The sequence below is a fragment of the Bubalus bubalis genome, chromosome 9 (genome assembly GCF_019923935.1).
Source record: "Bubalus bubalis isolate 160015118507 breed Murrah chromosome 9, NDDB_SH_1, whole genome shotgun sequence".
Taxonomy (NCBI): Eukaryota; Metazoa; Chordata; class Mammalia; order Artiodactyla; family Bovidae; genus Bubalus; species Bubalus bubalis.
Genome location: NC_059165.1, coordinates 81,857,045 through 81,870,029, shown reverse-complemented (window position 1 = coordinate 81,870,029; position 12,985 = coordinate 81,857,045). Strand labels below are relative to the sequence as shown.

Sequence of the window (12,985 nt, the reverse complement as noted above, 5' to 3'; positions counted from 1 at the left end):
TATGAAACTACCATTTTCTTTAAAAAAAATGCATATAAAACAGGACATGAATTATATATTCTAATATGAGAGTCCATAAAATGGATAAATACGGCATGGCTTGGGGTCCTTGTGCTAAATTCTGCATTGGGGGGTGTAAGAGACTCATAGCTGAATGGATCCCCACCCTCAAGTAATTATTTGGGCCTGAAGTGAAATGTGTGGCTTTTTTTATAGAGAGGCTTCAAGGTAAAAGGATCCAGTCAAGCAGCTTAAGATTACACTATTCAGTCATTATTGCTATGTAATGAGTTACCCCACAGCTCAGTGACTTAAATCAACAACCATCTCCCCCAGTTATTGTAGCTCAGGAGTGGCTTAGCTGTGTGGTTCTGGGTCGAGGTTTCTCATGATGCTTCAGTCCAGATGGTAGCTGTGATTACCGTGGAGCCTGGAGGATTGGGAGACGCACTCACACGGTAGATTCGTGTTGGTTGTGGGCAGGGATCCTGAGTGTCTCATGACATGGTCTTCTCCTTTGGGCACCTGGAGTATTTCCTGATTCTGAGGCTGGTTTCCCCAGAGTGAGTGATACTAGAGAGAACAGGAAGAAAGTGGCCATGCCTTTTATGTCTTGGCCTGTGAAGGCGGATGCTATCATTTCCACAATATCCTCTTGGATACACAGGAGGCCTTATACACAGTGGAAGGGGCTACACAGGGGCATGGATATTGGAAAGTGAGAATCCCTGGGACCATCTTGGAGGTTGGTTACCACACTCCAGTAATTACTGTCCATTTAGGTCTTTGGCACCCTGGCAGAAACAGAAGACGGTTGCCTTCTCTCTTCCCCAACGCCATACATGGATGGCTGGTTGAGGGGAGGGTAGGTTTGATTCCTGGGCCTTTCAATTAGCTTTAAAAGAACGCAGCAAGTCACAAAAAATCCACAGCCATCAGCGGTATTTGGATAAGAATTTGATGGAAGTTTGTAAAATGAGTCTTGATGCTGCCAGAATGCCCAAGGTAGTCTGACTGGTTTTTTTTTTTTTTTTTTTTTTTTGCAGGGCTGAAATGGAGGGTTGATTTCTTCTGAAGGGAAGGTATTTCTCTTTCCCTTTGGAAACAAATTCTTTTCATAAGGATCTGGGCTGGCTTTGGTTATTTACCTGGCACCCTCTCATCTGCAATTTGATGATTAGATACATTCCAGTCCAGTGACACACATGTTTGAAAGGATTTGTGCTTCTAATCATAAAAAGATAAAGTTTTTTCCTTTCTTAACATCTGGAGCCTGATGAACAATTACTATAACTAAACAAGAGGATATTATTGGGATATTTTTTTAAGCTTCAAATGCCTCTCTGTTTACAGGATTCACATTGCACACCCTTTGCTTTAAAGCATTCTGCAATGCAGTGCTCACAGTCTACTGGGGCACGTTAGTGACTGTATTAAAAGTAGGTCATTATGGCCTAACTTCATGGCTTCCTTATTCTGCTTCTCCAAAGGCCTTAATCAGTAAACTCATTGCTCCATTCAGGATCCTACACTCTGCCCTTCCACAGCTCATAGCACTGAAGAGGCAGAAGCAGGACTGGTCCTTGAGGCAGGATATTTCCTGCCCACCCCCCACCCCCCAACTACCATAACTGATTTAGTGATGTCATCTTGATCGGTAATGCCAGGCAATTTGTTGTTAAGACTACTAAGGACACATTGTACATGAACCTACATGAAGCAAGTAATTGAAACAACCTACGACCAGATTTGTAGTGAAAGAATGGCATCTTATATTTTTGGGTGACTATATTGGTACTAAATTATGCCAGCCTGTCGCCATGTCATCATCTGAGTTCACACCCAGGTTTATTTCACTTGATATCAGAACATGCTTACTCTTTTTCCAAATCCTGGTGCTTTGCAAAGCTGGCTGACCTTGGCGCTGGGTCTACTATCCAAGAACTTGCATCTACAGGTGGGCTTGGTACCCAGTGTTTTGACAGAGCCGTGGAAGTAAACCTAATTACCTGGAGCTCAAAGGGACTTTGCTGCTGCGGCTGCTGCTGCTGCTGCTAAGTCGCTTCAGTCGTGTCCGACTCTGAGTGACCCCATGGACTGCAGCCTACCAGGCTCCTCCGTCCATGGGATTTTCCAGGCAAGAGTACTGGAGTGGGGTGCCATTGCCTTCTCCACAAAGGGACTTTGGAAAGGCCCAAAATCTTCATTTCTCTTTGAGTTCACCATTTGTTAAGCTTCATAGATGTTAAAAGACTTTAACAAGTAAAGCTAAAGCTGGGTCAAATTGATACATAATGTTGGGAGATTGATCTTTATAGAAAATTTAAGTTCATACTAGTATTTTAAACAAATATTTACCCTTCTGTAGAAGATAATGTTGAGCTTATTACAAATAAATGATACATTTGTTTGATATACAAACATTATGCCTATGGCATCTTGAAAAATTTAGACTATACCCACACTCAGGAATTTAAGCTAATGGGCGTCTTCATTGCTTCTCATTCACTCTGAAGAGATTTTATGAAAGTCACAAGATGGACATTCAACTTTGAAGCTTTTGTATTTTGTTTTATTTTTATAAAATAATCCATGTGAGGGTAATTAATGCAAGCTGCACGCTAAGTCACTTCAATCATATCTGACTCTGTGTGACCCTGTGGACCATAGCCCGCCAGGCTCCTCTGTCCTCGAGGATTTTCCAGGCAAGAATACTGGAGTGGGTTGCCATGCTCTCCTCCAGGGGATCTTCCCAACTCAAGGATCAAACCTGCGTCTTTTAGGTCTCCTGCTTTGGCAGGCAGGTTCTTTACCACTAGCACCCCCTGGGAAGCCCAATTAATGCATACATTCAGCCTAATCAAAAGAAATCTGCTGGGATAATAAACGTTTAAGTAGCTATTATAAACAAGAGCCTTTTTAATAACATTTTATCTGGAACTTCATATGTTTTCCTTAAAACCAAGAAGACAGTCTAAAAGACTTTGCTGTTTCTTGTGTCATAGCTTCTAACTCTAACTTAGTTTGGTAAAACTGGCCTAAATGGTATTCTTCTGGTACCATGCACCATGACAGCAAAAATATCCTGTAGCTGAATTCCTCCTGCCACTGGGGCAGTGATAATGATGAGGGCTAAACTCTAGGTTTGAGCCCCCATACCCCACCATCCTCTGGATTATAACCATCCACATTTCCTTTATAAGGTTCTAATCAAAAACAACCACCTAGGGTTTACAGCAACAAAATCAGATTCCTGCAGTAAAAGAACCCAGGGTTTGCAATAAACAAAACGAAAACCAAATAACTGAATCCCCAAACAACCTAACTGGATCCTTACAGTGAAATAAGACTTAACAAAGCACCTTCTTTCAGAATTAGTAATCTTACTTTAAATAGGGGAAAAGTTTGTAGCTCTTCCCACCACTGGGTTAATCCATGTCCAACATGAAAGTTGCCTTTTAAGATCAATTTATAACTCACAAAAGTAAGATATTATGTTATCTCATTCAACCTTCAACATATTTCTGTTTTTCATTCTTTCAACTCACAAATGAGGAAACCTTCAGAAACAACTAATTTGAAATTTCTTGCATGGTCCACTGCGCTTGGGTTGGGTTTATTTCTGAAATTACCATATGCAAATAATGAAAGAAGAGTGCTCTGATGTAGTCATAGAGTTGCAACAAGACAGAAAGCAATTTTTGTAGGTGATGTTTTCTCCGATGATATTCTTGCTTAGTAACACTTCTTCAGCAGGAGTTGTTGTTTTGGTGGTCTTTTTTTTTTTTTTTGACCAGAAGATAATGAAAAAAAATCTTATCAATAAGTCTCCTCAAAGCCAATCGCTCTTATACTACTTTTTTCCCTAGTGGGCAAAGTATATTAAGGTAGAGGCAAGCCCCTTCAGACCCAGGAACTTGGGTACCATCATTCATGCCCAGGGCAGTTGAGACCAATCAGTGATAGATACCTGGGAATAAGTAAGATGGAGACATGGGGAAGGAAACAGGTGAATTAAAAGTGTTATTTTCCTTGCTAACAATTACTTCACACATTGAAAAAAAATATTAATTGCAGCTTATAAAGACTGGAACACCTACCTAACATCCCACTACTTGGCGTATCATGAGAGCAAAGGTCTCTAAAGGTCTCAGTTATTTCCACAGACAGATGGCAGAGGAACAGTGTGGCTCTCGTAGTTCTGTTGTGAGCAGGCCCAGATGCAGCCTGTTATGGTCTGAACACTGTGTCCCCACAAAATACATTTTGAAAATTTAAATGGATAGATTTAGAAGATGGGGGGCTTTGGGACATTCTTAGGTCATGAGCATAGAGTTTTGATGAACAGGATTAGTGCCTTGTAACGAGAGAGAGATCCCCTGCCCCTCCCACCATGTGAGGACGTAGCCAGAAGGAGCCAGTTATGAACCAGAAAGAGAGCCTTCACCAAGCACCACAATGCTGGTGCCTTGATCTTGGACTTGCTAGCTCCAGAGCAGTGAGAAATTAATTTCTGTTGTTCATTAATATCCCTTCACCATCACGAAGCCTGGGGTATGCTGTGGCAATAGCCTGAATGGACTAAAAGGTTTTGGGCATGCTGACAAGTTAATAATTTGCTCCTTTTAAAATCATATTCTTTCAGTATGGACATTTACTTTGAAGAGACACTGAATTGCGCATAGCAGAAAGGCGAAAGGGGAGTAGAGGTGTCTCAGTGTTTGCTGCCATGTCTCAGCTGGCTGGCTCTACTAAGACTTGAATACTCCACTCAAGAAGGCTGTGCTTGAGGCTGCCTGGCCCACTCTTCTTGGAAGTCAGACTCCAATAATGCTCTCAGGAGGTCTCAGCCTCACCCCAAGTGTTTCGTCCAAACACGTAACTTCTCTGTGCATAAGAAGCAATGTGGTTCATACAAGTTTCTCTATCCTGTGACGTTTCCATGACCCTCTGATTACTTCCTGCAAAGTGGTGCCCAGGCCAGCAAGCTGCCTACTCTGCCCTTAATTCAGCTCTGCTTCTGACAAAGCTCTTTTACAGAAAAGATAATCTTGTATATCAGGTGTTTCCTGTGGCCAGTACCAAGAAGCCTTTACTTGATTACATATATATATATATATATATATATATATATATATTTGCAAGGGTAGAGAAGGAAAATGACTGAAAGTTTTTACTACTTTAGTTCTTCAATTAAGAAAAGAATGTTCCTCAATTTTCTCTTCCCTTTTTTGAAATTTACTTTCCCCCTCATTTTTAAGTGTCTCTCTCAATTAGGAAAGCTCTGTTTTACCTCCTTCAGGGTATAGCTGCCCACATACTAAACCATAAATAGAAGGAATGGTGCTTTAGAGGAGAATTACCATTTAGGGAAATGACATAATTTACTTTTATTTCAAAATCTATAGGGAGATAGGTGAGACCTCAGATCCACCACCTGGATATATGACTTCTAGCTACATATTAACCTCAAAGGCATTTTGAGTTAACATGCTGCTGCTGCTAAGTTGCTTCAGTTGTGTCCGACTCTGTGCAACCCCATAGACAGCAGCCCACCAGGCTCCCCCGTCCTTGGGATTCTCCAGGCAAGAACACTGGAGTGGGTTGCCATTTCCTTCTCCAATGCATGAAAGTGACAAGTGAAAGTGAAGTCGCTCAGTCGTGTCCGACTCTTAGCGACCCCATGGACTGCAGCCCACCAGGCTCCTCCGCCCATGGGATTTTCCAGGCAAGAGTGCTGGAGTGGGGTGCCATTGCCTTCTCCATGAGTTAACATGCCTATCTTTATTTTATTTCTAGTGAACCTGCATCAGTTTGACTTAGTAACATTTGAAATTGTTACACAGAAATCCTGCCAACCTCTGGGTCACAGTAATACTCAAACTGATATTTCTGGTACACCAAATCTTTTTATTAATTTCCATTATGAAGACATCATACTTTATTTCTCAATAAAAAGATTTGGAAAAAGTAATAATATCTGCTATATCTAGGATGCAACTGTATAAATTTCTATGTTATTCTCTGAAATTCTTTTAAGTACGTTATTGTCAACGAAAAATAAAATGCACAACATGAACGTTGAGAGTTATGTTTTATTTGGTGGACAAGACTGAGGACTTAAGCCCAGGACACAGCATTTCAGATAATTCTGAGAGGCTGTTCTGAAAAGGCAAGGGGGAGTGGCCAGGATATACAGGCATTTTGACCACAAAGACCAGGTAGCTGGAACATCAAAAGATTACTGTTAATAAAGAAAACCAGATATCTCAGGTTAAGGAATTGTAGAGCTTTTCTATGTATGGGAAGATGCCAGAGCCTAGGCTCCTTGAAATCATTCCTTTGATGTGCATCTCAGCTACCTGGGGCCAGTATCCTCTGTGTTCTCATTCTGAGTCTCCTCGGGGTGCTCCATCCAGGTGGCTGTAATGTGATAGCTACAACATCTTTTGTTTACTGATATGGCACGCAATATTTTAGTTCACATTAGACAGCCTTCATCATCAAATGATACTGAAAGAAAAACATAGAATAAATTTCATTGAATTGATTTTCCTTTAGACTATAATCATCAGAAGAAAAAAAAAATCCTCTCAGTAAAAAGCCCTTAAATTTTACTTTAAGTAAAAATAACTTTCAGATATGCTTTCATCATTTTATGTAATTGTTTTCCACATGTTTTATGAAGCTGATTAATTGCTTCCCAGGTCAATGTATTCATTTACCTCTGCAGGAAGTCACTGTAGCACTTGACTCCCAAGTTTTAGAGAAGTATATATGTAAAAATTTGGCCAAGCTTTCTCTCACTTTCTGGTCCATCAAGGAGAGCAATGCTCAGTTTCTCTGTGAATCACCCACTCTTGGCGCTGGATTCTGGGCAGTCCAAGATAGCAGCTGGCTGAGAAGGGCCTGCAGGTGTGGGACCGCATCTGAGCTAGCCTGACCAGTGAGGAACCCACTGCAGTGGAAAGGCGGATTATTTACTCTAGGTGCTGGGGTGATTAACACACTAACGTACTTCACTTCAGACAGTTCATCTTTCTAGTAAATAAAAAGAAATAATGATGGTAATCATTGCTATGAAGAAAGTAAGTCTGGCTCTTGTCATGGGAACTGAGACATGATGGAAGGGCGTGTGTGTGTGTGTGTGTGTGTGTTTTATTTCAGATAAACAAATCAGGGCCTGTCCTTGGAGCTGATGATAGGAAATAGAGAAGAATAGGGAAGGAATGTTTCCCATCTTCTTCCCATTATATTCATTATCTTTGCTTTCCCAAACAAAGGAATGTCCAGAATGCAAAAATTCACTCTCTTTAAAATCTTGGGTCCAAATGTGGTATGGGGGGTTTAGAAAATGTGGTAGGGGAGGGAAATATGGTGAATTGCCCCACTGTGGTGTTATTCATTTTTCATCCTGTTGCAAATGAACTTTTTTTTTTTAATCTGATACACATTGTCTTGTTATCAAAGTTAACTCTTATGGCCCAAGTACCTGTGGTAGCAAGCATGGACATTACATAAATATATTCTCCTTGATGAATAAATATTAAAATATTTCACTTAACTTGAGTTTTCTCTATAGTTAAAAGTAGAAAATGAAAATACATGATGGAATAGGAATCATTAAAAGATTTTTATAAAGGCTTAGTCTCTGAAAAGTGGTTAAATCACAGTAGCTGCCTAAAATAAGAATTTTTTGTTTTTTTTTTTTAACCTTTTAACTCATTAGCAGAAATCAGGCAGCTCCTCTGGTAGGAATGCCCAAGAACAGCCTTCATGTAGTCAGACACGTGCATGGCAACTTCCAGAGTTCCATGTGGTGTGTCCCACAGGGCGGGAGAGATGAATGCATGGCAGTGTCCACACTTCAGGGCATTACTGCAGTTAGTTTTATCCTCATCACACCCTATTTGGAAAGGATTAATGTTTAATGTTAATAAACGGTTACCATGATTTTAGTGTGGGCTCTGAGCCAGGAGTTTCACTAGAAAGTACTCACGGATACAAATTAGTGGGTACCACTGGGGAGAAGAAAGTGGGGGAGGGGCAAGATAGAGGTAGGGGATTAAGAGATACAAACTGTTATGTATAAAATAAGCTATAAGGATAGATTGTGCAACATAGGGACTAGAGTCAACATTTTATAATAAATATAAATTAATATTAACCTTGAAAAAAAGAAAATAATTCTTGTTCCACTAATCTCAAGGGCTCAGGAGAAGTGGTGATCTTGCATCAAGATTCACGGTGGGGTGGGAAGGGTATGTTACTGGCTATGCTGGGTCATGTGGTCAAAGTACTTTTACAATCACACACACAGGGCAGATCAAGCGGGCAGGCACCTCCTCCAAGGCCCACAGAAAGTTCTGTTGAAATCCATTAATCCCCTCCCAGAAGGGAGAGTGGAGACAGTGACAGACTGGGTGTGGCATGGAAGAAATGTGAAATAAAGAAATAGCACATCTGTTTTGTTTGTGTCTCTAGTGGCTTAGAAACACAGACGTTTTCTGAGGCTCAAAGAAACTGAGAAACCTCAAGAGTTTTAAAGGTTGACTGTGAATATGTGGGTTTCTCTTTAGTCACCTTAGAAGGTTCACATTGTTTGATCTAAAAGCTCAGTCATCCTTGTAAGTTTTTAGAACAAAGTTCTCCTTACACCTGTGTCCTTAGTAGCAATCAGATAAAGGCCCTTCTAGCCTCACGTTCATGTACAATTTTACGGAAGAAACGACCTAATCTGGGATTACAAATGAAACCAAAATAAACACAACCAAACAGCTCACTAAGATTTCCATACATGTCTCATGTTCATCCAGCTATAGTTAATGATAAAAGAAAGAAATGTACCAGGAACTCAAGCCTGAGCCAGATCAAGGAAGTTGATCTGGAAATCAAGGAATTTTGTTTTGGACATCTTTCAGATATTGCTATGAGTGTTTTTTTCTCTTCTTCCTTGAAGATCCTATAGGTACCCTCCTCTCTCCTGACTCCCTACCTCCTAGATAAGGATGCAATGCTTTATGCAACCTCTTGATGTCTGTTCAGTTCTTCTCAACTTGCTGCTCCCAACCCTGCTCGGTCATGAAGTAATAATTCACTCTTGAGCAGGTGAGAGCACAGGGTGGGACTCCTCTGAGGGGTGACGTTCAAGACTCAGAGGAAGGAGGAGAGTATGGTGGGGTAGGCAGGTTGGTGGTGGGTTTGCAACTTCAGGGAAGGATGCTCCATCCGCTGCCACTCACGCCTGCCTGCCACTCATCTGCCTGGCACTGGTCTGTCGCCTTATCACTCCCATTGCCACCACTGACGTTGCTTTTGCTGACTCAGGTCACCGGATTGTCCTTCTCGTCTTTGTTTACCTCATACATTCCCAAATCCCCAGCTGACTGGAAAGAGTTCAAACCAAGCAATTATAAATCTAAATAACTGAAAATAAGAGGATAAAAAAGGGGCCTGGCTATGATAGTATGGCTCCCAGAGCAGCGGCTTTGACATACTCCTGGGTGCTGGTTGGGAATGCAGAACCTTGGGCTCAGGCTGCACCCATTGGATCAGAATGTAGGGGGCTTCCTGGGAGATTCGTATACATATGAAGTCTGAGAAGTGCTGCTGAGGCCCTTAACTTACCCATCAAGGATATCTGAAGTATGGACTCTTGCTTGATAATGGGAAATGCCATGATGACATGGAGACTGTTATTCAAACATAGCTTTAAAAGAACAATTTGGGAAAGAAATATGAACAAGGAGTGTTGGTAATGAAGAGACTTCAGATGGGGAAAGGATGTGGCATTAGCAGAGTGCTATTGTTCCAGATTTGGAGGAAAAAGAGTGGGATATGAGGATATGAGAGATTCATTTCAAGCCAGAAGAATTGTTAGAGGCTGGAGGAAGGGACTCTGGGAGTGTTGTAGGGTATAAATGAAGGAAGTGAAAAAGGAAAGAATTATTTAGAAATCCAGCTACTTATCCTCATAAGACTACTTATCCTCTTCATGGAGTAAGAGAAATCCAAGGTATAAGTGTGAGTTATTTCAGAAGTACGTTTTGAAGTATGGACTGTATTTTGATGGCAGCATTGAGCCTGAATGTGACTACGTAAGTAGCAGCTTCGATAGGGTTATGAAAGATTACACGTCAGGAGCACCATTATCAGATTCAAGACTATGTTACTGTTTAAACTCTGTGAAATATACCACCAGGGAACATTATGTTTTAGGTCATGCTTATCTGCTGACAGCAAACTAGACAGTGATGAAGATGGTTGGGTCTAGGACCAGGCCTTCACTGACTGAATCACCCTTGGCCTAATACTGCCTAGAATCTAAAGGAGGATGCACCTGTGCTTTGATCATTTGCTAGTTATGTTATCCCAGTGTCTACAGGACAAATATTTCTTGTGTTTTACAAGATAGATACAGTGACGTGTAGAACCAGATTCACTCCACTCTGTTCATCAGTAAGCATATTTTAGTATCTTTGGAAATAGTTTGTAACATGCAAACATATGAATCATTTAAAATGCAACTTTTTAAAAACCTCCTTAGTTTAAAAACTATATAAAAATGCACTATTTGAATATTTACCTGAAACTCTGTATTTTGTAGGGAAATGGTAGGATCCAGAAATTCCTCCTTTTCTAATCTCTTGTGACCCATTGCATTTTTTTAAAGAATGGCCACAAAAATATTTCAAGTATCTCAAGTGCTTTTCCTACAAGGTGACTTTGATGTTTTTGCCAACAAAAGTTGAAGTCTATGTCTTCCTGATGAAGACCCTGATGCTGGGAAAGATTGAAGGCAGGAGGAGAAGGGGATGACAGAGGATGAGATGTTTGGATGGCATCACTGACTCGATGAACATGAGTTTGAGCAAGCTCCGGGAGTTGGTGATGGACAGGGAAGCCTGCCATGCTGCAGTCCATGGGGTTGCAAAGAATAAGACATGACTGAGTGACTGAACTGAACTGATGTCTTCCTCTTGGCATCAGGCAGGACTGGGTGACTGTTTTGACTAGTGAGGATGAGGCAAGTGCTCCTAGATGAATTCTGAGGCTAGATCATACAAGGTGATTTAAATTTTGCCTTACTTGTTGGAATACCTGCTCTTGGAGATTTCAGTCTCCAGGTAAGAATTCCTACTATAAGGAATTCTAAATCAGCCCAGATAGAGTTCATGGAAGGGCTGTGAGACTACACAGAGAGGGAGTCTGGACAGTCCAGCTCCCTGCTGTTCTAAACCTACCACACAAGAGACCTTGCCACCCCCACCCCCACCCCAGTTGAATTCTTGACCCACAGAAACCGCAAGAAAAGATAAAATAATTGTATGTCTGTAAAGTAAGTTACTGGTTGCAAATATTTTATTGATTTCTGGCCAGTGACCTTTTGGGTTTTCATGCCAATTTTCTGTGGTGATACCTAAATCTGAGGTATGATTAGTTGTTGCCAGGAGGTGGTGGTGTCTAAGTGGAAAGCAAGATCTTGAAAGAGGGCCAAGACAGAAAAAGGAAGGATGGTGGAAATGGGATGTTGGAATACCATCAGCATAAGGGGGGAACTTGAGCACTATGACGAAAGAGAAAACGGGAGTCACTTGTGCAGGAATTACTTTTCGTGGGCCAGAGAGAGAGCAAGGAGAATTAGGTTACAGAAAAGTTGCAGCCAGATTATGGGGGTTATTAAATGGCAAGTTGAGTTTTGACTTTCCTTTGTGGGTAAGTAGAACTGATTGACACTATTTGTGTGTGTGTGTGTGTGTGTGTTGGGGGAGGGGGTTTGGTGAGGCTTCATTGCTATGTAGCACAGTTGCAACTGGACATAATGTGAAATGTGTCTGATAAACTTCCATTGTGAATCCCATCTGAATACAATACCCAAATCTGTTCTTTCATGCTTGGTCTTTATAATTTGTTTTTCATGTGTTGAGGGTGCATGCTCACACTTTATAAAAACAGAGGGAATATTGCTCACAGCTGTATTTGGACTGCTCTTATACTCCAGAGATTTCACTCTTTTTTTCTATTTTTATAACCATCTTTGTCACTTTCACTTCTTTCTTTTTTTCCTCTTTTTGATTCAGCTGCAGCCGTATCCAATAAAACACAGTGACAGATAGATGGATCTTACAGAAAATCTGCTGATTGCTCTCTCTGTAAACCTCAAATGTAAACAATAGAAGGACATTTGTTTCTCTGTCATGTTTCTTTTAGTACATAAAGATGAAGCACCAAATCAATGTTAGGAAAAAAAGAGAAAAACAACATGTTGTGTTGTCTCCTCATTAGCTTTTTGGTACCCATTCTCTCTTCAAATGGGTTTTTACATTTTGCCTGTGTATTTCACTGGGGATAAAAAAATCTGTAACTTTCAGATTCCTTAGTGAGGAGACTCTAGGGAACAAAGCCAAAATTGTACTTATTGAAAATTGTTGTGTTTTTTTTTTTCATTCTTCTAATTCTATGAAGTCCTATAGCCAGAATATGAATCCGAATAACATCTCCAAAATTTTTATGTGTGGAATAGTGACTATGCTAAGGACTTGGCTTACTAAAAATCTAGATGTGAACTATTTTGTTATTTTGAAAAAGCCAGAAAGAATATTAACAAAATTAAGCTCACCACTCCACTCCTCCTTTCATCTCCCTTTTGATATTTCTCTCCAGCCCCCAACCAATAATTGAGATTGACACTGAAAACACATTTGAGTTCACTACATGATGGATTATTTTGGGGTTTAGTTTTGGTTATGCAGATAAATTCTTTGCCTTGATAAAGATCAGTCAGCTCTACCTGGATGCCCCTGTTCTGCTTCTGAAAATCACCTTGTACTTTGATGTGTTTGTACTTTTCACAGCTGGAAAATGCATTCCTTGGTCCGTAATGCAAGGCACAGAAATTATGCCTTTGTGGTCAATAGCAGGTGAGCAACTCTGGTCCCTTGTGGAGTCAGATGGACAAGGATGCAAACAGCCAAACAGATGGATA

At 40.7% G+C, this 12,985-nt stretch overlaps 1 long non-coding RNA gene across 1 annotated transcript in view; it reads left to right on the top strand.

The window, feature by feature from the left end:
* Positions 1 to 4,864, top strand: part of LOC123466167 — a 28,410-nt gene extending 23,546 nt beyond the window's left edge. The window contains exon 2 of the long non-coding RNA XR_006641416.1: positions 4,646 to 4,864. This is a non-coding gene — a long non-coding RNA (uncharacterized LOC123466167). The remainder of the gene's footprint in view (positions 1 to 4,645) is intronic.
* Positions 4,865 to 12,985: the final 8,121 nt, after the last annotated feature.